The sequence below is a fragment of the Bradysia coprophila genome, unplaced genomic scaffold (assembly GCF_014529535.1).
Source record: "Bradysia coprophila strain Holo2 unplaced genomic scaffold, BU_Bcop_v1 contig_50, whole genome shotgun sequence".
NCBI classification, from domain to species: domain Eukaryota; kingdom Metazoa; phylum Arthropoda; class Insecta; order Diptera; family Sciaridae; genus Bradysia; species Bradysia coprophila.
The window spans coordinates 1,122,604-1,138,487 of record NW_023503751.1 but is presented as its reverse complement, the minus strand read 5'-3'; positions in this window follow the sequence as shown (position 1 = coordinate 1,138,487).

Sequence of the window (15,884 nt, the reverse complement as noted above, 5' to 3'; positions counted from 1 at the left end):
ATATTGTCAACCATATCAGGGTTAGCTTCGATAGGGCCATTTAGTACACGCCATCTTTTAACCAGTATACCAAAAGTGTTCTCTATGTTTTGGCGGACACTACTCAGCTCTTTATTGTATTGTTTCTGAATAGGACTCAGATCGGCATATTTTCCAGAATACGGAGTGAGAATATGTTCATGTAGCGGATAGGCCGTATCTCCAATAATAAAGAACGGACACAGTATATTAGTGTGTGGTAATGGGGCTGGAGGTGGCAAATTCAAACTATTTGTGGTTAAGCGCTTTCCGAACGTTGACTGGAATAATACTCCGCCATCACTCTGGCAACCGTAACTTCCGATGTCCACATATATAAAATTTTTCTTCGCATCACAAATTCCAAGCAAATTGGTGCTGAAATAACGCATGTAATTGAAATACTTTGATCCACTCTTTTTCGGTGCCGTTATTTCTATGAGCTTGCCGTCGACTGCACCGCAACAATTTGGAAATCTCAGTTTCTCATCAAACTCTGAGGCGATTCTAAGCCAGTCTGCCTCCGTTGGAAATTTCAAATAGATGGGCGACAGAACATTCCATAGGGATGTTTCATTAACGATGTTGAAAGCTGTCGAAGCACCCAAACGAAAGTTATAATGCAAACTTTTGAGAGAATCGCCTGTAGCCAAATATCTGATGTACAAAAGAGAAATAATAGTGCGTTTATAAGACGAAAGATATAGTCAGTCAAGATAAATCGTCTCAAGTACATTTTCATAGAATTAAAATTGAATTTAGCACACACCTTAAAGTAAGTAGTAGTCGAAATTTTGCTGGTATCGCATTCGGAGTAAATTTTGTAATTTTTGGTTGAACCAAGCTTAACAGATGATCAAAAATAACTGGACTCATTCGAGTATAATTGAAAAATTTGTCATGGTCATTCATTAGCATTTCTTGAACCAAATTTTCAAAATGACTAAGTTCCTTTCGCAGTTGATTAACGGGATGGACTCCCCATCTTTTTCTGCGACGCTTTAATTGCTTATCATCGGTTTGCGTATCATCAGTTTGCGTATCATCGGTTTGCGAATTTAACAGGCAGTCCAGCTCAATTATGGTAATGAAACATTGTAAAAGGTCCAGGTTATCACTTTCATGATCAGAAATTTCCAATTCGTCAACAGATTCTTCTAACTCAGAAACTGATAGAACATATGAATCCATGAAAACGTCTTCAATGTGGCTTGAGTTGTTATAATCATAGATGTCTAAATAGCTATCTTCAAGTTCTGTTGCACTATCACAATGTAAGATTTGTTCACAAAAATTTACAATTTCTAAAATTTCTGTTAATTCAGAACACTCAACTTCCATTTTTTAATAGTTTCGATTGACCACTGACAACTAAAATGCCCAGTGCCATGAGATATATTCTTATGTTAAGTTATTAACGATATCGTATTAACCACTAAGTAGGTACACATGCAGCTTGCCATATGCAATTACGTGACTTATTGTGAGCATGTGTGTTCAGCACATGTAGCTTATGCGCAATTTTAGTGTGGTTGCATTGCACTCTAGCCAAAGAGCAATGGTGGTTGCGAAACTTTACTCTGAGTTCTTCATTAAGGAGACATTTTTGACAGTTTTTGCTATGGTTATCATGGTTGCTTTTACGACGAATGTCTTTCGTTATTATGAGAATTTCGCAACCACATCCTAGATCACAAAATAAGAAATTGTATCGGTATCCGATTTCTAACAATAAAACTCATCATGCATGAAATATTTTATAAATTTACATCCACAGTCCCGACTATAAAAATTGGTGGGTGAGTGACTATATCTAGAAAAAATTCGCGGACAAAAACACATTTCTCCCATAAATAGCTGACGGTTTCTTGATTACTCACAATAGTTGTCAATTTCTGTTGCTTTCAAGTTCATTTTTAACAGAGGGTATCGATAAAGTAAAAGTAAGCGAATAATTTTTGGAATTCGAACTTCTATGGAACTTGATAATTCAATTAAAATAATTTAATTTTAAGTAAATAACGTTTATTTTCCTAATAAAGAAAAATCGTGAAAATCAAATTCAGTTTCCCCGTCAGTTAGTTGTGATATAACTTTCTAAGCAAGAAATGCAACCATTGAACTTTACGAATCCCTTTCGAATTGAAGTTTACAGATGTACAAAATGAAGGGCACATTCATCAAATCAATTAATATTTAAGACATTTTTCTGTATTGTTCCCGTGTAGACCTATCGTCATCAGTCTAGCGAATACTGAACCAAAATGGTGAAACTGATTTTGATTTCTTTGCACGCTATAGTTGCAATTAACGCTATGCTATCAACGAACGTACCTGCAGGAAATGGTAAAACTTACAAGGAAGCGCAATGACACACAACTAAAGTAAAATTCCCTACTTTCTTAAGGCTTAAAATACGTCGGGTCGTTCAGATCATGAATGAGTGTTCAAGGAAGAAGTACGCAGCTGTTTGACGAAAGTAATTATTACATTAGTCAGAATTGGGTGAGTCTTTAGAGAACATTTTATTTCGCAAATTCCAAAATCGAATCGATTTTTGACAATCAACGCAACTATGTAGGGTGCTTGCAATACTGCACAGAAAGATTGTAAAAACATACTAAACGCTAATTTACTCGCTGTGGAAACGGAGGAAGAATGGAAATATGTCAGGGAAATGTTGAAGAATTATGGATTTGGTAGGGTACACTGACTGTGAATCCACTCTCTCAACAGCGGTTTTTTTTTGGTTTAAATTGTTAATTGTTTCTCGATATAGCAACGGCCTATTGGACCAGTGGAGAGTATGCTCGAACTGATTGGCGATGGTCGGCGAATGATATTGTATTGGCACCATGTGCACCATGGGAAAGTGGGCATCCGAAGAAAGCAAACCCCCTTTTGAGTGTGTTAATCAATTATAGAAATCGTTACGATGCTACTTGGAGTACCGTTCCAAATACACAGCTGCATCGATATATTTCCGAGGTAATGTTAATTTCCATTATTATTTGGAGGCATATTATGAAGACTATTCAATCTTTTTTCGAAAGGTAAAGGTACAAGCTCTGTCACCTATAGCTCAACCTTGTTATCAACCCAATGACTTAGTAGTTGTACTCGACTCATCGGGAAGCATCGGACGTGATAATTTCGAAAAGGCTAAACAATTTGTAGAACGATTGGCCAACGCATTTACCGGTTACAGTCATAATCGAGTTTCTTTTGTAACCTATTCGTTTTATGCAACCGTTCACATTGACTTGGAGAGTGGATTAAGTCCGGCAGAAATAAGTTCGAAAATTTTGGAGACAGAATTTGAAGCAGGTTTCAGCACAAATACCCATTGGGGAATCGAGTTGGCATTACATAACTTTATTTCATATTATCGTGGAGTTCCAATGAATATGGTGATATTTACCGGTGTCGAATCCAACTCGTCGTATGAAACTGCTGACATGGCAGAACGCGCTATCAAATATGGCATCCGGACATTTTCCATTGGCATAACGCCCTACATGAATCAGCACGAACTGCTGCAGATAGCTGGAAATGATGCTAGCCATGTGTTTACAACACTCTTGATCTCGTTATCTCCAATCTTGATCCGAAGCGGATCCAACTTCGCAGGACAAAGTGTCCATTGGTTGTTGAAGATCCTCACCATCTGGCTCTAGATTTGACTCTGTCGTTGGCTCCCATGAAGTTTTTGTTAGAAGAGCGTCCCGCTAGAACGAATTTCTACCGGGCAGACTATGTTAGACTTAACGATGAGCTGTCTAGAGTTGACTGGGTTGATGAGCTTGATGGGTTAGATGTGGACCGTGCTGTTGAGAAGTTCTATTCCATCTTAGATCCTTACATTGAGTCCATTCCCAAGTGTAGGTGCTCAGTACGTGAATATCCGAATTTCTACTCACAGCAGCTCATTTCTCTGATCAGTAAGAAGGCGAGGTCAAAGGATGAACTGAAGCGGCTTGCGAAAGCTAGGCCAGTTGACGTTAGTAGAGTGGCTGAAGTTACCGACACGTTTCGTCGTCTTCGTAGAGAAGTGAAGACAGGCATTGCGAGATGTTTTGACGACTATGTAAAGGACTGCGAAGAGAAGATTAAATCCAATACGAAATGCTTTTTTGCATTTACGAAGTCGTTACGCAAGACCAATTCCCTGCCGAACGACATGAAGCTTGGGGGAGAGGTCGCAAATGATCGTGATTCCGTGTGTAACCTTTTTGCTAAGTATTTTAATTCGGTTTTCAATCCGTCAGTTGGCAGCGTTGAATCTCAGGCACCCATCTACGATCCATTTCAACCGTCGTTTGATGAGTCACCAGAATTCATACTCACGGAAAGTCAAGTACGAGATGCGCTGAAGAGTTTTAACGTGCACAAGGTAAGCAGCCCAGACAACATTCCCATGATGTTTTTTGCAAATTTGGCTATTTCCCTGGATCTGCCGCTTACCATCCTTTTTAACCGATCATTAGCTGAAAAAAAGTTTCCATCTAGGTGGAAAGTGAGCTTCGTCTCACCAATCTTTAAAGACGGAGATAAAGCGGATGTGTCGAACTACAGACCGATTAGTATCTTGTGTGCTGTTTCTAAAGTTTTTGAGAGACTGGTTTTCACCATGTTGTTTGATCAGATTAATCATAAAATTCACCATTCTCAGCACGGTTTTTTCTGTAAGAGGTCAACACAGACGAACCTGATGGAATACGTATCGATGTTGGCAAACAATATTGCGGATGGTGGTCAAGTTGATTCAGTTTATACGGATTTCACGAAGGCTTTTGATAAAGTGAACCACGGACGCCTGATTGGTAAACTAAAGGGACTTGGAATAAATTCAAACCTAGTCCAATGGTTTGCGTCGTACCTCAGGGATCGTTCGCAGCTGGTGGTAATTGGTCGTTCATCGTCCAGCAGAATTTTTCCTACCTCAGGAGTTCCGCAAGGATCAATACTTGGCCCGCTCTTATTCATAATCTTCATCAATGATTTACTCACGTCTCTATCTGCAGATTCTGGACTCGGCTTTGCTGACGATCTGAAAGTCTTTCGCCCAATCATCAATGAGGATGACTGCCTACTCCTACAAAATGACCTAGAGCTGGTTGAGCGGTGGTGCAGATCGAACGATATGAGTCTGAACCACAAGAAGTGCGCTGTCATGTCATTTACGCACAGTCCCAACAAGATCTCATTTCCATACATGCTATGTGGCCAGGTTATTGACCGAGTGCGATCAAAAACCGATCTTGGAGTCATTATCGACGAGAAGCTGTCATTCAGCGATCACGTTGATTTCATTACGAGGAAGTCATACCAGCTTATTGGATTTATCTTCCGCTGTGGCAAATATTTTTCCGATCGGTCGAGCTTTGTGACACTCTATAATTCTCTTGTTCGTAGCAGACTTGAATATTGTTCGTCCGTTTGGAGTCCGTTCTATCACAACTCAATCGATCAGTTGGAGCGAGTGCAAAAGAAATTCTCGAGGATGTTTTTCTACAAGTTTAACATGGAACGACAATCGTACGACAAGAGACTACAACATCTTAGACTTCATTCGCTGGAATCCAGGCGACTGGAAAACGATGAAATGATCCTATTCAAATTGATTCATAGCCGAATCGATTCTAAACTTCGTCACCAGCTTTCGTTTGATCATCGTACTAGATCCACCCGACAAAGGAATGTGTTCTACCTACCCAACATTAAGACCAACATCCAGAGGAACTCACCGATTTTCCGAATTCAAGAGCATCATGACTTGTTCTTCTCCGATTTGAATATTATGGATGCTAGACTTTCGGTGTTTAAGGAGCTCGTTAGAGACACTTTCAGTTACTAATTTTTTTATTATTGTTTTTCTGGCAAAGGAACTTGGCATTGTACTTCTGATTTTCTTGTATTTTCCCGACTAACATATTATTGGGCCCCGGCCTGTTTGTTTGGTCGTAAAACGATTAAAAAAAATAAAAAAAAACAGAGAATTTCGATGGTCTGATGCATGAAAATATGCTCGCCGTAAGGAATTCACTTTTGTATAATAAAATGAGTCGGATGTAGCAAACGTTGCATTTCACTATTTACCTGACCAACGAGTATCTTTTTGACTTTGAGGATCTCGCAATCCTTACTACTTTGAATTCTTAGCAAACGGCGACCACGCCTATCTATCAATTAATATTAGAATACGTACTTCCAAATTTTTGTTTTGAAGACTGGTATAGTTACAGCTCATCGCAAAGAGTCTGGTTGTATCCACATCCACACTCGTCAAAATAAAAATTAATAGAAAGTAATTTGCACATTGACGCTTGTTTTACATATTCAATTGATTCTTCGCTTCTCTTCCGTATTCCAATCTCAAAATATTGATAAATTGTCGAGCGCCTTTCTTTGTGGGGTATGATGAATTTTTAAGAAAAACACTTTTTTGCTCCTAATTTTCATTCAAATCAAATGTAATAATTAGTAGATCTTAGGCAATTTCGCGAGTTGTAGCCCTAAACGTAGCCTAAAATCAACCGATCACAACAGGTATACGTACGTAAGTTTTCATGCAAAAGAACTTCTTTTTCGGCCCCAATTCGAAAAATAATTTTACCAGTTCACGCGTCACAGACGATTGAGAGCCAATCTCTATTTCCATACATTATATGTCGAATGACATTTTTAATGGTACTAATGGTAGTATTGGTATTAAAATAGTACTCTATTCGACATAGGCAATCCTCTATAATTATGTGCTTTGATAGTCTTGATTTCGCTTCGGTCGCGTCACATTTACTTTACTTTATAAATTTAACAATTAGTTTTCCAACTTCATCAAATCTTGATATAATTGTCAATGTGAATCTAGGAATTGCAACTACAACCCTAAATGGCCGAACGTGATCAAAAGAGATTTAAGAAGTTAAGTGCAACGGTTAGTGGACTGAGCATAAAAAGTATTTCAAAATTTGAACTCAAAATGAATGGAGGAATTATACTTTTATAATCTCTCACATTTTTAACCACCGCGTCACTTAGCTAAAAACTGAAAACCTTAGATTATGAAAATTGAGTCAGAAACTTGAATTCGATGTGAAGAGCATCTAATTTGCATGTAAGAGCAAGCGACAGTCAATTAAAAGAGAATTATTGATATTTTTGAGGTTTGACGTTGGACCTTCAGAGTACCATATATGAGTAAGTGTTATAGTATGTAGTGTGATGTAATTTGCGCTTGTTAGACCCGTACGAAGTACTGGGGTCTTATAGGTTTACGCATACGTTTGTAACACGTCGAATTGGACTCCCTGAGTAAGGGGAAACCTATTGTGGTTGTCTAGAGATGCCAAATCAGTGAAAAAAAATGTCCGTCTGTCCGTCTGTCCGCACGATAACTTGAGTAAAACGCATCCGATTTTGAAAATTCTTTTTTTTTCCGTTTGGTAATGTCAAAAGACAGGCTAAGTTCGAAGATGAGTGATTTTGGATCGACCCCTCCCGAGCTGTGGCCCAATAAGTGCTTTACGGTTTTTCGAAGATATCTCCGGACAATTAAACGTTACACTTGTAAGTTATACGTCAAATAAAAGGTATTTACAATACCGATCGACAAAAAAAAAAGTTGAGGGAAATCGGATGACCGACCCATGAGTTAGACCCCTCGGTGTGAAACAGGCACAGGGCGGCAAGCAGTTTTTGCTTGTAGGTCGGCCACATTTGAACATATTTCGTCTGTTTTCGCTTTATAAGATAGGTATTGACCGTACTAATCAGGGAAAAAAAAGTTTATGAAATTATGTTCACCGGAGCGTGAGCTAGGTCTCTTGGAGTGAGCTCTTATCTGGCTACTCGGCCGTACAGTGAACGTGAAGTATTTTGTCAATATCTCGAGTAAATTTTGACCGAATTTCATGAATTTTTTTTTGTTTGAAAGGTATTAACGAATGTAAAGCGTCGGTAAAATTTCCGGTCTCCTAACAAAATGGCTGCCGGTGGCCATATTGGATTTTAATAAAATAGAAATATCTTGGGAAAAATGATACTTAGAGAGTTTCTGTTAACATGGAAATAATTTGTTATGTGTGTGGGGTGTTTCAGGCATTCCATATATGGACATCTATATTCACCTATATTGAGCTATATACAGGCATATAGAGCTATATAATAGCATATATTTATCTGTGAAATGTTTATTTATAGTGAAATATAGTTAAATATAGCGGTAAATAGCTGTTTAAATAGGAATTTATGAAATTTGACTTCGTACGGGCTGTCTGTATTGCCTCCGGCAATTTATTTGTATATGATGACAAGGCAAAGAGTGGATAATGTAAGTGATTTTAAAGCGCGAATAGCTTTTCAGTAGAGAATGAAGTAAAAGAAATGAAGAGTTTCACAGTAAAGGCTTTTGATACAAATAGGTGTTTCGTACGGGTCGGCGTTAGCTATGTTTTTAATTTACATCCAATTTCATTTAAAAATTTGAAACAGTGAAACAATTTCCAAAGAAAATTAATTTAAACTAATGAAGATAGGTTGCAATACCTGGAAATAAGAAAACGTACACATCTTTCTACGACGAAAAATTGAAATTTAATTGCTTTAATTGCCAGATGGAACAAGATAGAAAGCGATTTTCTTATCTTATTAAAAGTAACGTGACTTTGTGTTCAGCACCTGTCGCTTATGCGCAATTTTAGTATGGACTGCGAGATTTTACTCAGAGTTCTTTATCAAAAAGATGTTTTCGTCAGTTTTTCTTATAGTTGTATTTAGGATGTATCTTTCTCGTATAACATGAGAATTTCGTATTCGTAACAAAAAAGAAATTATATCGGTGTCGGATTTCTAATGTTGAAACATACTGTAAACTTAATTTTGTATGAAAAGTTCTGGAAATGTACGTTACAGTCCCGACTACAATGCTGGTGGGTGAGTGACTATATCTTGAAAAAATTCGCGGACAAAGACACAATGCTCCCATAAATAGCTGACGGTTTTGTGATAACTCGTAATAGTTGTCAATTTCTGTGGCTTTCAAGTTTGTTTTTAATAGAGGATATTGAAAAAGTAAAATTAAGTGAAAAACGCTCTGTTTTGCGTACATTTTTTATATTTGAAAATATGTAGAAGAAGGTGACTCTTTCTAATGTGCTATAGCAATAGCAATAGCAAAATTTATTAAACTAAAATCTTTCTATCAATCTGTTAAATTTAAAGACTTTTTCAGCGAATTCAAATAAATCTTCAAATCAATTATTAATATTTGCGACACTTTTCTATATTGTTCCTTTTTAGACCTATCGTCATCAGTCTAGCGAATACTGAACCAAAATGGTGAAACTCATTTTGATTTCTTTGCACGCTATAGTTGCAATTAACGCTATGCTATCAACGAACGTACCTGCAGGAAATGGTAAAACTTACAAGGAAGCGCAATGACACACAACTAAAGTAAAATTCCCTACTTTCTTAAGGCTTAAAATACGTCGGGTCGTTCAGATCAAGAATGAGTGTTCAAGGAAGAAGTACGCAGCTGTTTGACGAAAGTAATTATTACATTAGTCAGAATTGGGTGAGTCTTTAGAGAACAGTTTATTTCGCAAATTCCAAAATCGAATCGATTTTTGACAATCAACGCAACTACGTAGGGTGCCTGCAATACTGCACAGAAAGATTGTAAAAACCTACTAAACGCTAATTTACTCGCTGTGGAAACGGAGGAAGAATGGAAATACGTCAGGGAAATGCTCAAGAATTATGGATTTGGTAGGGTCCACTCTCTCAACAGTGTTTTTTGGCTTAAAATGTTTTTTGTTTCCCGATAAAGCAACGGCCTATTGGACCAGTGGAGAGTATGCTCGAAATAAATGGCAATGGTCGACGAATGAAATTGCATTGGCACCATTTGCACCATGGGAAAATGGGCATCCAAAGAAAGCAAACGCCATTTTGAGTGTGTTAATCAATTATAGAAATCGGTATGATGCTACTTGGAGTACCATTCCAAATACACAGCTGCATCGGTATATTTGCGAGGTAAAATAATTTCCATTTTCGTTTTTAGTTGTTGGCACATTGCGAAGTCTATTCAATCTATTTAATCTAAAGGAAAAGGTACAAGATCAACCCGCCTCTTCACATGCGCCTCCGTCCGAACCTCCGTCTACCACACCGTCCGCACTTCCGTCGACAACACCGTCCGCACTTCCGTCGACAACACCGTCCGCACTTCCTTCGACAACACCGTCCGCACTTCCGTCGACAACACCGTCCGCAACTCCGTCGACACCACCTTCCGCACCTCTGACCAAGCCTCCATTTACTCCTGAGGACGCGCCTACAGTAGTAAAAGCCTGTTATGACACCAATAACTTAATGATTGTACTCGGTTCATCAGAAAGCATCGGAAGTGATAATTATGAAAAGGCAAAAGAATTTGTAAAGCGTCTGGTCAGCCTATTTACCGTTCACAGTCTGAATGGAGTTTGGACTTATACTGCCGGTGTCAGCACTAATGTCGACGATTTGATTAAGTTGGGATTAATGACCTTAAAAGGATCTGATCGAGGAGTTCCAATAAACATGGTGTTTTTTACCGGTGTTAGCTTATTGCATGAGAGTACTGCTTTGACAGAACAAGCTATCAAATATGGTATCCGGACATTTTCAGTTGGCATAACGCCCTACATCAATCAGGACGAAATGCTGGAGATGGCTGGAAATGATTCTAGCCGAGTGTTTACATCAGAGAATGCCGATGATCTGATCAATTTGTTGGCGCCGCTTAGCCATAAAATATGCTCGCTGTAAGGAAATCATTTTCGTTATAATATAATAAATGAAAAAAGGAAGTTGCATTTATTAACGTGTCTAGCGAGTCTCTTTTCGACTTCGAGGATCTCGCAATTCTTACTACTATCTAGCAAGCAAATTATTTTCTTTTTATTCTTGCTTCTCAATTCAGTAATTCAGTCAATATATTGATTACTGACATGTCCCTTTTTGCGGTATGTCGAATGTAAAATAATTTGACCGCTTCACACGTCATGGGAGCCATTTGATAAAGATGGGCTTGTTATGTATGTGTCAAAATATGTATGTGGAAGCACCGATTCGGTGGCAACGTATAAAAACCAAAATCAGAACCCCCCAAATCGGTGGCGACCCACTCATCCATTAATGCCGCATAAAACCAAGAAACAAAATCCAATTAAATAAAAACATATCACAATTTGACAAAATCATATTCGCCTCAGAGTAACTATAACAGATCTCACAGGGCTGAGTGGTGCATGGATCAGTTCTTGAGACACTTTGTGCAAATGCAGATAGGTTTGCCTTTTTGCTTCAGCGTACGAATAACAAGTGTACGGAAGATTGTGTTTGTTGGACAGCGCCTCGACCCTGTCCACTATTAACGGCTGTCGGAATTGTGGCATTGCGGGAAATAAATGGTGTTCAATTTGATAGTTGAGAAAGCCCATCCAATAGTCACACCAACGTGTTTGCTCAACGTCTGCAGTGTGTACCAGGGCGTATTCAGCCCAATGCGTTGGTTCCGTCGTAACCGGCAAGTAAGTGTGACTTAACGCAAAATTTAGGAATACATAAGAAGCAGCCATCCAAGACGAAAAAAAAGAAGCCGAAAAACCAATGAAATTTGAGTAAATGACGTAATGCGCAATCAATGCCAAGGTTTTGATGAGAAATCTGGGTACTTTTTAATATTTCGGGTTTGAAACTGTTACTGTGCAAGAAAATTTGGAAATATCGATCGATCATTGGAATTCCTAAAAAAGCATAGTGACCACACTCGTGTCCCACCCAACCGACGCGTCCTTGCGAAAAACCAATCAAAAATATTCCAGCATATTTAGCAACGTTGGATGGCCACTGTAGCAGTAAGTATCCAACATACCACAGAGCAAGCAGCTCAAAAATGCGCACTAAATTGAAGGTGTGAGAAGGTTTGAAAAATCCTTCTTTAACCAAGTCCGCGTAGAGCTTTGTAAAATCTTTTGATGGGGTCTTTTTTAGCACTTGAGGGTCTGAATGAACTGTTTGATGTGGCAATGAAATCAGAAAATGTTTTACTTATTCGATCGAAGTACTTACGACCTACAGTGAACGACATCTCAAATGTCTCACTGTCAAATTTTTCTGAGAATTTTATTGTGTCATTGCAAATTCACAATGACATTCTCTGAAAAAAATGACAGTGAGACATTTGAGATGTCGTTCACTGTATATTTTAATCACAATTCAGACAACAGATAAATCAATAATAAATAAACGGTACATACGATCACTATCCATCACTGGACGTTTTTAGCCCCGTACGAAGTACGAAGGGGCTTATAGGATTACGATGCCGTGTGTAATTGATGGAATTCGAAGCTGACGGTAAGGGCAAAGTGTTTGCCTATGTTCATAGATAACGAATCCGCAATAAAAATTTTGTCCGTCCGTCCGTCCGTCTGTCACGTCGATATCTTGAGTAAATCAAATCCGATTTCAAAAAAAAAAAATTTCCCTGAAATATAGTCAAAATAGTGAGGGAGGCTAAGTTCGAAGATGGGCGATTTTGGGTCGACCCCTCCCGAGCTGGGGCTCCATAAGTGATTTAACGTTTTCCGAAGATATCTCTGGCCATTTAAAGGCTACACTTGTAAATGATACATCAAATGAAAGGTATTTACAATACCTATCGACAAAAAAAAAGTTTATGGAAATCGGATGACCGACTTGTGAGTTACACCCCTTGGTGTGAACTAGGTACAGGACGGCAAGCCGTTTTTGCTTGTAGGTTGGCCAAATTTGAACGTATTTAGATGGATTTTGCTTTATTAGATAGGTATTGACCGTACCAATCAGGGAAAAAAAAGTTTATGAAATTCGATTCACCGGAGCGTGAGCTAGGTCTCTTGGAGTGAGCTTATATGTGGCTACTCGGCCGTACAGTGAAGGTGGTGTTTTTTGTTAATATCTCGAGTAAACTTTGACCGAATTTCCATTTTTTTTTGTTTGAAAGGTATTAACGAATGTAAAGCAGCCGTACTACTTTCCATCTCCTAACAAAATGGCCGTCGGCCGCCATTTTGGATTTTTGTAAAAACAATAGAAATCGGTGAAAATGATACTTACAAAGTTACTGATCAGTGGGAAGTGATTGGTTATGTGTGTGGGGTGTTTCAATATGGATATCTATTTATAAATATATTCAGCTATATTGAGCTATATAACGGTGTAGATAGTTCTTTTGAGCTATATACTAGCATATTTATCAGTAAATTGTTTATTTATAGGTAAATATAGGTTAATATAAATTGTTACAAAAATTTTTAAGTTTGGGTTACAGTTGAAAGGAACGTCGTACGGGGCTTCGTAATTGCGCTATGCGCAATTTTTAAGACGTGCACATTTCATAAGAATTTTAGGTTAGTAGGTTTAGGGTAAGAGTAGGGCGACCGACGAACTAGGGTCGCGTACGCAATCTAAAATTATACTTCCTCCTGATGCCTTTTGACGAAGTCGGTAACATCATAGAAATAGCCATCGAAAATTATCTCCTTCCTATCCATGCTGATACGTTCTTCTTATAGTCAATCACTATAGATAGAAGTCGTCTACTTTCACGGAAATCGCATTGTGAAATTTTTTGAACCACTTTATACAAGAATATCTTGTGAAGTGCTGTTTCAATGGTCCGAAATTTCGTCGAAATTCGTTTCTTTTCCGTGTGATAATAAAAGAATATATGTTTGGTAAAGAAACAAAATGTTCGATGCCGTTTGGTTCCGAAGATAATCAAATCGAACAGGAATTGCGTATTTTCAAAGACGAAAGATGAATATAGTCTGGCGGACATAAAATTCGGCATTTTCAGTTTAGGTTGTGGCCATTGTCATTTTAAAAAGTTTTATCGAACATTCAATCTGGATATGGATCCATAATCAGAACTATCAACGCATGTGAAAAGGGTATCCCAGCCATGAAATAGCGAATATCCCGGAGTCAATCTCTTTTCGTAGATACTATGAACACACGTCACAATTTCACAAAATCATATTCGTCTTTAAAGAGAAGCTTTTTTAAAGAATGTGGTTTATTTTGCTTTTTCGCCGTGGAGGATAAATCATTAGGATTTGGTTCTGGGTTTGATCGGCGTCAATTGAATAAGATTCTATTGTTAAATAGCTAGTGTAACGTTTGGCCAATAACCAATTTTTCAATCAGTTGTCTAGTAAACAATGTTTACACTTTCCTCATTATCTTCCATTTGTGGTGCATTTATTTGAGTATCGAAGCTGTGAGCGTCACCCCCACCGATATCAGTTCTTTTGTAAGTGGATGAACGTACATCAGAAACATCCGAATTAGTGAACAATGCTACTATTATATTGAGTGTGGTTGTTTGAATAGGAAACTGTGTGCATCGAGCGAGAGGTGAACCACTCTTTTTCGCATAGTGATTTTTTTGGTTATTTAGGGACTTTTTGGATAAATTAGTTATATTTTCATAAATAAATCCTTGAAATAATCCAAATAATCCAAAAGAGTGGTTCACCCCTCGGCATCGAGCAGGTGCAGAACAAAAACTAAAATACAAAAATTCACAAAGAAAATTAATTTAAGTGAAGATAAGTTGCAATATCTAGAAATAGGAAAGTGTCGGAAACTTTAATTATTCCCTTGACTGAAAGTCAAGGGTCTTATGCCAGAAAATACCCTAAAATGTTAGTAACCATACAGTGTATGAAAAATTATCAAAACTTTAATTGTTTGAAATAATTTTTTTTTGTCACGACGATAACTTGAGTAATTCTTAACCGATTTGGATGATTTTTTTTAATCGACGAGGAATGAAATTCCTGAGGTTAAGTTCGAAGATGAGCCATGTCGGGATAAGGTTCTGGAAACTATTCCAGAAAAACATGATTTTATTGATAATTGTAATTGATAATACAGTGCTGATAATTGCTATTGTGATAATGATAATTTAATGATAATTTAATGTGTTGTGGTGATATTATAGAAAATGTTATTAAAAACGTAGAAGAATGGGATTTCTGAGGTTAAGTTCGAGGATGGGCAATGTATAAGGTTCTGGAAAATATTTCAGAAAAATAAGTATCTGATAATAATTGGTAATAATAATATTGTTCCCTTGACTGAAGTCAAGGGTCTTACGCCAGAAAATACCCTAAAATGTTGGTAACAGTTTACAGTACAGTGTATGAAAAATTATCAAAACCTTAATTGTTTGTAACCATTTTTTTTTGTCATCACGATAACTTGAGTAATTCTTAACCGATTTTGATGATTTTTTTTTAGAAGGTGGGCTATGTCGGGATATAAGGTTCTGGAAACTATTCCAGAAAACAGGATTTTACTCTGTTGATACTTGATAATACATGATATTATACCGCTGATAATTGATTTTGTGATAATTTATGATTATTTAATGTGTTGTGGCGATATTGTATGAAATGTTATCAAAAACGGAATTGTTTGTAACCATTTTTTTTGTCATGACGATAACTTGAGTAATAATTCTTAACCGATTTTAATAAAATTTCTTTTAATCGACGAGGAATGGAATTCCCGAGATTAAGGTCGGAAGCTATTCCATTTACTATGTTGATAATTGATAATTATTGGTAATTGATCATTGATGATTCCCTTCACTGAGAGAAGAAGATACGTCTGTTTTGAATGAAGTCGTTGTCGTTCCAGTTGTCAAAGTTCGGATTAACAGTTAATTGGAACAAACTTTTAGGACTGTCGTATGACTTTTAAGAAAACAAAACAATTTACCGCATTAACTTAAGTATGGTTGCCACTCAACAAAAAAGTACTCC